Here is a 12,114-nt window from a genome sequence, read left to right as displayed (position 1 = left end):
AATGTTTCGCATCCAATAGCCGATGATTAATTAATCACTGTGCACTAGTGGTGTTTTTAAACAAACAATTACCAAATGTTTGGCATCCAATAGCCGATGATTAATTAATCAATGTGCTCTAGTGGTGTCGTTAAACAAACAATTACCAAATGTTTGGCATCCAATAGCCGTTGATTAATTAATCACTGAGTTCTGGTGGTGTCATTAAATAATTATTAAATGTTTAGTATCCAATAGCCGATGATTAATTAATCACTGTGCACTAGTGGTGTCGTTATACAAACAATTACCAAATGTTTAACATCCAATAGCCGAAGGATTAATTAATCAGTGCTCTAGTGGTGTCATTATATAAACAATTACCAAATGTTTGACATCCAATAGCCGAAGGATTAATTAATCAGTGCTCTAGTGGTGTCATTATATAAACAATTACCAAATGTTTCGCATCCAATAGCTGATGATTAATTAATCAATGTGCTCTAGTGGTGTTTTTAAACAAACAATTACCAAATGTTTGACATCCAATAGCCGAAGGATTAATTAATCAGTGCTCTAGTGGTGTCATTATATAAACAATTACCAAATGTTTGGCATCCAATAGCTGATGATTAATTAATCAATGTGCTCTAGTGGTGTCTTTAAACAAACCATTACCAAATGTTTGGCATCCAATGCCCGATGATTAATTAATCAATGTGCTCTAGTGGTGTTTTTAAACAAACAGTTACCAAATGTTTGGCATCCAATAGCCGATGATTAATTAATCAATGTGCACTAGTGGTGTCATTATACAAACAATTACCAAATGTTTGGCATCCAATAGCCGATGATTAATTAATCACTGTGCACTAGTGGTGTTTTTAAACAAACCATTACCAAATGTTTGGCATCCAATGCCCGATGATTAATTAATCAATGTGCTCTAGTGGTGTTTTTAAACAAACAATTACCAAATGTTTGGCATCCAATAGCCGATGATTAATTAATCACTGTGCACTAGTGGTGTTTTTAAACAAACAATTACCAAATGTTTGGCATCCAATAGCCGATGATTAATTAATCACTGTGCACTAGTGGTGTTTTTAAACACACAATTACTAAATGTTTGGCATCCAATAGCCGATGATTAATTAATCAATGTGCTCTAGTGGTGTTTTTAAACAAACAATTACCAAATGTTTGGCATCCAATAGCCGATGATTAATTAATCAATGTGCTCTAGTGGTGTCGTTAAACAAACAATTACCAAATGTTTGGCATCCAATAGCCGATGATTAATTAATCACTGTGCACTAGTGATGTTTTTAAACAAACAATTACCAAATGTTTGGCATCCAATAGCCGATGATTAATTAATCAATGTGCTCTAGTGGTGTTTTTAAACAAACAATTACCAAATGTTTGGCATCCAATAGCAGATGATTAATTAATCAATGTGCTCTAGTGGTGTCGTTAAACAAACAATTACCAAATGTTTGTCATCCAATAGCCGATGATTAATTAATCACTGTGTGCTGGTGGTGTCGTTAAATAATTACTAAATGTTTAGTATCCAATAGCCGATGATTAATTAATCACTGTGCACTAGTGGTGTCATTATACAAACAATTACCAAATGTTTAACATCCAATAGCTGAAGGATTAATTAATCAGTGCTCTAGTGGTGTCATTATATAAACAATTACCAAATGTTTGGCATCCAATAGCTGATGATTAATTAATCAATGTGCTCTAGTGGTGTTTTTAAACAAACAATTACCAAATGTTTGGCATCCAATAGCCGATGATTAATTAATCAATGTGCTCTAGTGGTGTCATTAAACAAACAATTACCAAATGTTTCGCATCCAATAGCCGATGATTAATTAATCACTGTGCACTAGTGGTGTTTTTAAACAAACAATTACCAAATGTTTGGCATCCAATAGCCGATGATTAATTAATCAATGTGCTCTAGTGGTGTCGTTAAACAAACAATTACCAAATGTTTGGCATCCAATAGCCGATGATTAATTAATCACTGTGTGGTGGTGGTGTCGTTAAATAATTACTAAATGTTTAGTATCCAATAGCCGATGATTAATTAATCACTGTGCACTAGTGGTGTCGTTATACAAACAATTACGAAATGTTTAACATGCAATAGCTGAAGGATTAATTAATCAGTGCTCTAGTGGTGTCATTATATAAACAATTACCAAATGTTTGACATCCAATAGCCGAAGGATTAATTAATCAGTGCTCTAGTGGTGTCATTATATAAACAATTACCAAATGTTTGGCATCCAGTAGCTGATGATTAATTAATCAATGTGCTCTAGTGGTGTTTTTAAACAAACAATTACCAAATGTTTGGCATCCAATAGCCGATGATTAATTAATCAATGTGCTCTAGTGGTGTTTTTAAACAAACAATTACCAAATGTTTGGAATCCAATAGCCGATGATTAATCAATCAATGTGCTCTAGTGGTGTTGTTAAACAAACAATTACCAAATGTTTGGCATCCAATAGCCGATGATTAATTAATCACTGCACTATTGGTGTTTTTAAACAAACAATTACCAAATGTTTGGCATCCAATAGCCGATGATTAATTAATCAATGTGCTCTAGTGGTGTTTTTAAACAAACAATTACCAAATGTTTGGCATCCAATAGCCGATGATTAATTAATCAATGTGCTCTAGTGATGTCGTTAAACAGTAACAAAATGTTTGGCATCCAATAGCCGATGATTAATTAATCAATGTGCTCTAGAACACACTTTAATTTTAAATAAAACATTATTTCTTTCCAAGTTTATAAACCTGCAATTTGGACTGAGCATGTGACAATATTTATTCACTGTGACTGCAGAAATACTACATTTCAGAGTTAGGGTTAAATAAAACATTGCTTCTTCTTCCCCCCACCCACACCTATCCTGAATCAAGGCACCGATATTATTGGAGGTCGGACTCGGGATGGGCGTGTTCGAAACCCTAGTGGTATATGAGCACGTTAAACTAGTTATCTATCTATTTACCGATCTTCTTCTTCCTTTGTGTCTAAGTTTATACACTACGATTGGTGCCAGACCTGGGACAATGTCTGTTTACTGGAGCTGTGCAGCTAATTACTGCTTACAAAGGTACAGGTTTTTTTTTATCAATGTATCAGCGAGAATTCTCACTGGTGTGTGTAGTATCGTCCGTTCGCACGCCCCTGTCTAGCTCGTTCCACTGGTGGGCCGAGAAGCTGGCAACATGCTCCACACTCCAGTGACTGTCAATGAATCGACTGCGTACATACCTGTCAACCCCCCCCCCCCCCCCCCCCCCCCCCCCCCATACGACATGGTCACCTAATAAATAACACGTAATTAGTTCGCGCTCTACAAACACACGACAACGTAACAGGTAGCGATTGTGAATGAAGATTGAGCCTTGCATAATGTGTTGCCTCTTGTCACTGGATATATCACCGGACCTACCGACCGACCGACCGACCTACCGTGAATGAAAACTGAGCTGTAGATATGTGTTGTCACTGAATATATTACCGGACCTACCGACCGACCTACCGTGAATGAAAACAGCTGTAGATGATATGTGTTGTCACTAGATATATCACTGGACGTACCGTGAATGAAAATTGAGCCGTAGATGATATGTGTTGTCACTGGATATATCACTGGACGTACCGTGAATGAAAATTGAGTCGTAGATGATATGTGTTGTCACTGGATATATCACTGGACGTACCGTGAATGAAAAGTGAGCCGTAGATGATATGTGTTGTCACTGGATATATCACTGGACGTACCGTGAATGAAAACTGAGCTGTAGATATGTGTTGTCACTGGATATATCACTGGACGTACCATGAATGAAAAGTGAGCCGTAGATAATGTTATGTATTGTCGCTGGTTATGCGACCGGACCTACTCTTAACCTACTCATAAACTACTCTTAACCTACTCATAAACTACTCTTAACCTACTCGTAATTACCTACTCATGGTAAAAGGACTGGCTGACTTTTCTTTCTCTTCCTACTAGCAGTGGAGGCTAGTCCATCCTACACAAACGGTTGGTTCGCTGCTGTTGTGTTTGTGTTTCTGTCTGCAGTCAGTGCTGTAGCGGTGAAGGGTGTTGTAACTCACCTGACAGTGAATGTAAGCTGGGCTGACTTCTCTTCCTATTAACAGTGCACATCACTTTCTTATGTACTAGTGTGACTGAATGAATTTAAAAAAAAACTAAATTCATATATCTACATGACTGAGTGATTTTTCTCTCTATTTTTCATGGTGTTTATTTGTGGTGGAATTCTGTTTTATTCTACTGGATTTTAGTTGTTTAACTGGATATTTATACAGGTGAGTTTATTTATATTGCATGCCTACATTGCTCTGTATTGTAAATGATGTTTTGTTTTTTCATATACCTACCTGACTGACTGATTTTTTTGTTCTGTTTTTCATATACAGTAAAGTTTGTTTTGTTTAACGACACCACTAGAGCACATTGATATATTAATCACCAGCTACTGGATGTCAAACATTTAGTAATTTTGACATATAGTCTTAGAGGAAACCCGCTACATTTTTCCATTAGTAGCAAGAGATCTTTTATATGCACCATCACACAGACAGGATAGCACATACCACGGCCTTGGATATACCAGTCGTGGTGCATTGGCTGGAACAAGAAATATCCCAATGGGCCCATCGACGGGCTGACATAAGAGAAAAAGTTAATGAATTAAATTGGATCAGTTGAAATATTGGGCTTTTGGGGGAATGATCTCAAGTGGTTATTATAGGAGTCGTGGTGCACTGGTATTTTTCATGCTGTCTATTTCTCATGAAATTCTGTTTTATTCTATTGGATATTTATACAGGTGAATTTGTTTATATTGTCAGTATTGCACTCTTTTGTTTTGGGGGGTGGGTGGGGGCGGGGTGTGTGTGTGCTATTGGACTATTTCTCATTCCAGCACGACTGGTTCATCAAAGGCCGTGGTATGTGCTATCCTGTCTGTGGGATGGTGCATATAAAAGATCCCTTGCTATGATTGGGAAAAAATGTGGGTTTCGTCTCTAAAACAGTATGTCAAAATGACCAAATGTTTGACCTCCAATAGCCGATGATTAATAAACCAATGTGCTCTAGTGGTGTCATTAAACAAAAGAAACAAACTTTAAGTAGAAAAATGGAGCAGGTTTCCTCTCTAAGACTATGTTTCAGAATTATCTAATATTGGACATCCAATAGCTGGTGATTAATAAACCAATGTGCTCTAGTGGTGTCGTTAAACAAAAGAAACTTTAACTTTTAACTTTCATTCATATCGTCATTCTGCATGTATTGATGTTATAAAGAAGTAATTTTTATTTAATGACGCACTCAGCACATTTTATTTACTGTTATATTGCGTCGGACATATGGTTAAGGACCACACAAATATTGAGAGTGGAAACCCGCTATCGCCACTTCATGGGCTATTCTTTTCGATTAGCAGCAAGGGATCTTTTATATGCACCATCCCACAGACAGGGTAGTATATACCACAGCCTTTGATATACCAGTGGTGGTGCACTTGCTGGAACGAGGAATAGCCCAATGGGCTCACCGACGGGGATCGATCCCACACCGACCGTGCATCGAGTGAGGGCCTTACCACTAGGCTACATCTTTCTAATTGGCTGTAAGGATCTTGTATCTGCAGCATCCCACAGACAGAATAGTAAACACCATGGTCTCTGTTGCCTGGAATGAGAAATAGCCCAATGGGCTCACCGACGGGGATCAATCCCACACCGACCGTGCATTGAGTGAGGGCCTTACCACTAGGCTACATCTTTCTAATTGGCTGTAAGGATCTTGTATCTGCAGCATCCCACAGACAGAATAGTAAACACCATGGTCTCTGTTGCCTGGAATGAGAAATAGCCCAATGGGCTCACTGACGGGGATCAATCCCACACCGACCGTGCATTGAGTGAGGGCCTTACCACTAGGCTACATCTTTCTAATTGGCTGTAAGGATCTTGTATCTGCAGTATCCCACAGACAGAATAGTAAACACCATGGTCTCTGTTGCCTGGAATGAGAAATAGCCCAATGGGCTCACCGACGGGGATCAATCCCACACCGACCGTGCATCGAGTGAGGGCCTTACCACTAGGCTACATCTTTCTAATTGGCTGTAAGGATCTTGTATCTGCAGTATCCCACAGACAGAATAGTAAACACCATGGTCTCTGTTGCCTGGAATGAGAAATAGCCCAATGGGCTCACCGACGGGGATCAATCCCACACCGACCGTGCATCGAGTGAGGGCCTTACCACTAGGCTACATCTTTCTAATTGGCTGTAAGGATCTTGTATCTGCAGCATCCCACAGACAGAATAGTAAACACCATGGTCTCTGTTGCCTGGAATGAGAAATAGCCCAATGGGCTCACCGACGGGGATCAATCCCACACCGACCGTGCATCGAGTGAGGGCCTTACCACTAGGCTACATCTTTCTAATTGGCTGTAAGGATCTTGTATCTGCAGTATCCCACAGACAGAATAGTAAACACCATGGTCTCTGTTGCCTGGAATGAGAAATAGCCCAGTGGGCTCACCGACGGGGATCGATCCCACACCGACCGTGCATCGAGAAATAGCCCAGTGGGTTCAATAATGAGAAATAGCCCAATGGGTTCAATAATGACACGGATCAATCCTAGACCAACCATGTAAGATAAATTATGGTGTTCTTTCACACCAACCCCCCCCCCCCACCCTCCCCCAAAAACAAAATCATTAAAAACAATCAGATAGGCAATGTTTCCAATTCCTTTTACAATTTAACAACCTTTTTTTAAAGGTAGCACTATACCAAATAACTTTCGACTGGGTCAAAGTTCGAGGTGCATCGGTTGTAAAAAAAAAAAAAGTTTCATCTGGGCAAAAGATGTATGCAATTTTATTTCATCTAGTACCACTGTGTCAAGTAGCCTTGTGTTTGAAACATGTATGGGGTACCTGTGAAAAAAGTACTCGGATTTTGTCATAGACGCTACCCGGTATCTCAGAAATCAGCAGCGTGACCCCCATTTTTTTCTGTTTACTTTAAGTCTTAGGGGCGGTAGTATTTATATCCATGGCGTTTATATCGATTGATATGCTGCAGGTAGGAGTTTTAGCCACATATGTTACTATTGTCCTCTATGGGATTTGATTTGGTGGTTTACACCCTTTAAGGGTGAGGGGTGGTAGTATTTATATTCATGGCATTTATGTTGTTTGATACACTGCAGGTAGGAGTTTTAGCCACATATGTTACTATTGTCATCTATGGGACTTGATTTGGTGGTATACACCCTTTAAGGGTGAGGGGTGGTAGTATTTATATCTGTGGCATTTATGTCGATGGATACGCTGCAAGTAGGAGTTTTAGCCACATATGTTACTATTTTCATCTATGGGATTTGATTTGGTAGTATACATCCTATAGAACTTATTTTTATCTGTGTACAAGGAAACCAAAAGCACACACCTTCCAACAGAATTTCAGGGCAATGAAACCTGCAGTCTGATTTCAATGACCTTATAATTATGGTTCAAGCATTGGCAAGGTTTTGTTCCTGGTTGTTGTTGCCTGCGCCAAGCACCAGCCTGATTAAGTAGCAGGAGTAATTCTCTTTGATGTCCAAGAGTGCTGATGAGGCATAGGAACCGGCCACCATGCTTTGTTAGCCGAGATCGGCTCGTGGTACAAGATGCAGGCTCTTCAAATGGTGGAGCCCATAGGTATTTGGTACCAGGAATTGACTGCGCGAAAAAGAGTCAAATGTCTCAAGTATTTTAATTTTTTTTAATTTTTTTATTTGCTTCAGGATTTGGAAAGAGAAAATAACATAGAATACTTAACTGAATGATTTAATGCTCATTTTTGTTAGTCTCTCTGTCTCTGTCTCACTCTGTGTTTCTCTCTTTGTCTTTCTCTCTCTCTCTCTTTCACTCTCTGTCTATCTTTCACTGTCTGTCTGTCTGTTTGTCTGTCTCTCCCCTCTCTCTCTCTCTCTCTCTCTCTCTCTCTCTCTCTCTCTCTCTCTCTCTCTCTCTCTCTCTCTCTCTCTCTCTCTCTCTCTCTCTCTCTCTCTCTCTCTCTCTCTCTCTCTCTCTCTCTCTCTCTCTCTCTCTCAATCTCACACCCACTCCCTGTATCTTTCCCTTCCATCCTCCCTCCCTCCCTCCCTCCCTCCCTACCTCCCTCCCTACCTCCCTCCCCCTCTCTCTCTCTCTCCTCTCTCTCGAGCTCTCTCTCGCTCTCTCAATCTCACAACCCTCCCTGTATCTTTCCATTCACATCCCACCCCTAGATCTTCTCTCTCTCTCTCTCTCTCTCTCTCTCTCTCTCTCTCTCTCTCTCTCTCTCTCTCTCTCTCTCTCTCTCTCTCTCTCTCTCTCTCTCTCTCTCTCTCTCTCTCTCTCTCTCTCTCTCTCTCTCTCTCTCTCTCTCTCTCTCTCACTCTTTCTCCCTCTTTCTCCCTTCCTACCTCACTAACTCCAGAATATACTGAGCCTTTCTTTGATCAATGTTTTAACTTGATTTCAGTTTTTAACTCAGCTATTTGGGCTGTCTGTTCAGAACAGTGCCTAATAGTGAGTTAGTTGTTAGTGAGGGAGAAATCAGTGTAGTAACGTTACGCCAGCACCACTAGCCTTATGGCACCATGTGACCATTTACTGTATCGGTCCTTGTTCTATCAGCAGGGCTTCTAGATTATGGTAGCCCCACTCCCATAGCTAGTGATATTCAATGTTGGGCTAGTAAATAACTACTATTACCATGCCAGACAGGGCTTCTAGATTAGGGTAGCCCCACTCCCATAGCTAGTGATATTCAATGTTGGGCTAGTAAATAACTACTATTACCATGCCAGACAGGGCTTCTAGATTATGGTAGCCCCACTCCCATAGCTAGTGATATTCAATGTTGGGCTAGTAAATAACTGCTATTACAATGCCCATTTGCTAGTGAAAAAAAGTTGTCAAATGCTGCATTTAAGTATATTTTGTAAATTTAAATATCCTGTCCACACCCCTACCCACCAATCTTAGTGTTTTTAATCTCTATCTCAGTCTTTAGGTAACATATCTGACTATTAGTATTAGTAAAATTGTATGAAGTAAAGTAGGGCTAGTGAATTTTTAATTGTGGCTAGTAAATGAAAAATAATCACTGATCCCATGGCTAGTGGATTTTGTAAAAATTCTAGAAGCCCTGTCTATCAGTTTAATATAGTCAGGTTTAGGAAATAATTCTTCATAAAAAAATAAATACAGTAATGCCTTTTGAAATCTTTCTTTGATGATTACACGTAGGTTGACCTCTGTAGTATTTAAATAACCCACTGGTTTGAAGTTATTTGTTATTTTTAGCATCAACTGGAAGGTAGGAAAAAACGAAATGTTTTATATAATGACAAACTCAGCATATTTAATTTACGGTTATATGGCGTCCGACATATGGTTTAGGACCACACAGATATTGAGAGAGGAAACCTGCTGTCACCACTAAATGGGCTACTCTTTATTGATTAGCAGCAAGGGATCTTTTATATGCACCATCCCACAGACAGGGTAGTACATACCACGGCCTTTGATATACAGGTCATGGTGCACTGGCTGGAACGAGAAATAGCCCAGTGGGCCCACCGATGGGGATCGATCCCAGACCGAACGTGCATCGAGCAAGCGCTGTACTACTGGGCTACGTGCCGCCCAACTGATAACAACTTTATGAGTTGTATACCACCAGATGCATGACAGTAACATGAGGCCAGGCTCTGGCAGGAGGGTGGCTAACTGCAAAAGTTTGCACCTGGTCAACCTATGTTGATTTTTTGTTGGTAGTTGTCAAGGAAAAGTACTCATTAAAACTAATAGTCCTCTTCATATTATTGTATTTTTCACAAAATATATTCTGACAGAAATTGTATTTGAATTGGTTGGAGTAATTATTAGCGATGTGCAACCCTAATTCTATTGAATTGGTTGGAGTAATTAATGGCGGTGTGCAACCCTAATTGTATTGAATTGGTTGGAGTAATTAATGGCGGTGTGCAACCCTAATTGTATTGAATTGGTTGGAGTAATTAATGGCAGTGTGCAACCCTAATTGTATTGAATTGGTTGGAGTAATTAATGGCGGTGTACAACCCTAATTGTATTGAATTGGTTGGGGTAATTAATGGCGGTATGCAACCTTATGTCCGAAGGCTTATCCACTACACCACTGAATGCACATTTGTCTTGTGGTTTTGTTATCAATGAACATATAGTACTGTTTATAACTGTCCGAATGATAGCCAAACCATCTGTGTATACCTGATGGAATGCTGTTTGTAGAAAAAAGAAAAACTGTTTTCCTGTCAACAGATCTCTACTGGCCATGTGGCGGGTGTTGGCTTACGGTGGAGAGACCAATACCTGCTGTAGGTAGACTCGTTAGCTTATCACCTGTAACTGTATACCCACCCGCCAACCAGGTGGTGAACGTCAGCTATAAACACAATTTATTACCATTCACTTTCAGTGTGTTAATGTGTTTTTCACCTACTGTCTTCAGAAATAACATTTCCACATACTAGTACATTTATGTTAATGTGTTTTTCACTGACTTGTCTTCAGAAATAACATTTCCAGATACCAGTACATATATTTTTGTTGTTCTGTTTTGACATCGTTCTTTAAATGGCCCATATGGATATAGAGTTTATCAGGTTTTCAGGCCACTGGAGCCAATGGTGGAGGGGGTAGGGGTGTGGAGGGTGGTACAGATACACGTATACAGGAAGTGTGCAGGGGGGGGGGGGGTGTTCCAGGGGTTGAAACCCTCCCCTGCTCAAGAACATTTTCTCTTTTTTTTCAATATATTTTCCTTGGGAGCATGATTCGACCCCCCTGTAAACACATTGGTATCAGGGTCCTGACGTAAACTTTAAAGTTAAAAGTTTGTTTTGTTTAATGACACCACTAGAGCACTTTGATTTATTAGAGAAGAAAGCCACTACATATTTTTCATTAGCAGCAAGGGATCTTTTATATGCACCATTCCACAGACAGGGTAGCACATACCACAGCCTTTGATATACCAAATTGGCTAACCAATGGGGATCGATCTTAGACCAACTGTGCATCAGACGAGTGCTTTACCACTGGGCTACATTCCACCCCCCCCCCCCTTTAAAGTTGTGACTACCGCTATTACTGCCAATAAGCACTGGTTTATAATAATGTAAAAGTGTGTAAATATAAAAGTGTGACACCCCCCCCCCCCTCCATTTTTGGCACCTTCTTACGCCACTGATAAGTTTTGTTCATCAGCACTTACAGTACTATATGTTTGTGATGTTTAATGATACCACTGATAAGTTTTGTTCATCAGCACTTACAGTACTATATGTTTGTGATGTTTAATGATACCACTGATAAGTTTTGTTCATCAGCACTTACAGTACTATATGTTTGTGATGTTTAATGATACCACTGATAGGTTTTGTTCATCAGCACTTACAGTACTATATGTTTGTGATGTTTAATGATACCACTGATAGGTTTTGTTCATCAGCACTTACAGTACTATATGTTTGTGATGTTTAATGATACCACTGATAGGTTTTGTTCATCAGCACTTACAGTACTATATGTTTGTGATGTTTAATGATACCACTGATAAGTTTTGTTCATCAGCACTTACAGTACTATATGTTTGTGATGTTTAATGATACCACTGATAGGTTTTGTTCATCAGCACTTACAGTACTATATGTTTGTGATGTTTAATGATACCACTAGAGCACATTGATTTTTTAAACATTAGCTATTGAAACATTTGAGAATTCTGACATAGTTTTTAGAGAAAAAACTGCTACATTTCCCCCTTGTCATGGACAGGACAGCACATACAATGGCCTTTGATATACCAGTCAAGGGGCACTGGTTGGAATGAGAAATAATGCACTGGGTATGCGGAGGTGGTTCGGTGAAATGTTTGACATCCAATAGTTAATGATTAAACCATCAACATGCTCTAGTCACTAAGTGGTGTTGTTAAACAGAACAA

Source organism: Gigantopelta aegis, chromosome 11 (genome assembly GCF_016097555.1).
Source record: "Gigantopelta aegis isolate Gae_Host chromosome 11, Gae_host_genome, whole genome shotgun sequence".
Lineage (NCBI taxonomy): Eukaryota > Metazoa > Mollusca > Gastropoda > Neomphalida > Peltospiridae > Gigantopelta > Gigantopelta aegis.
Note: the sequence above shows the minus strand (reverse complement) of the source record.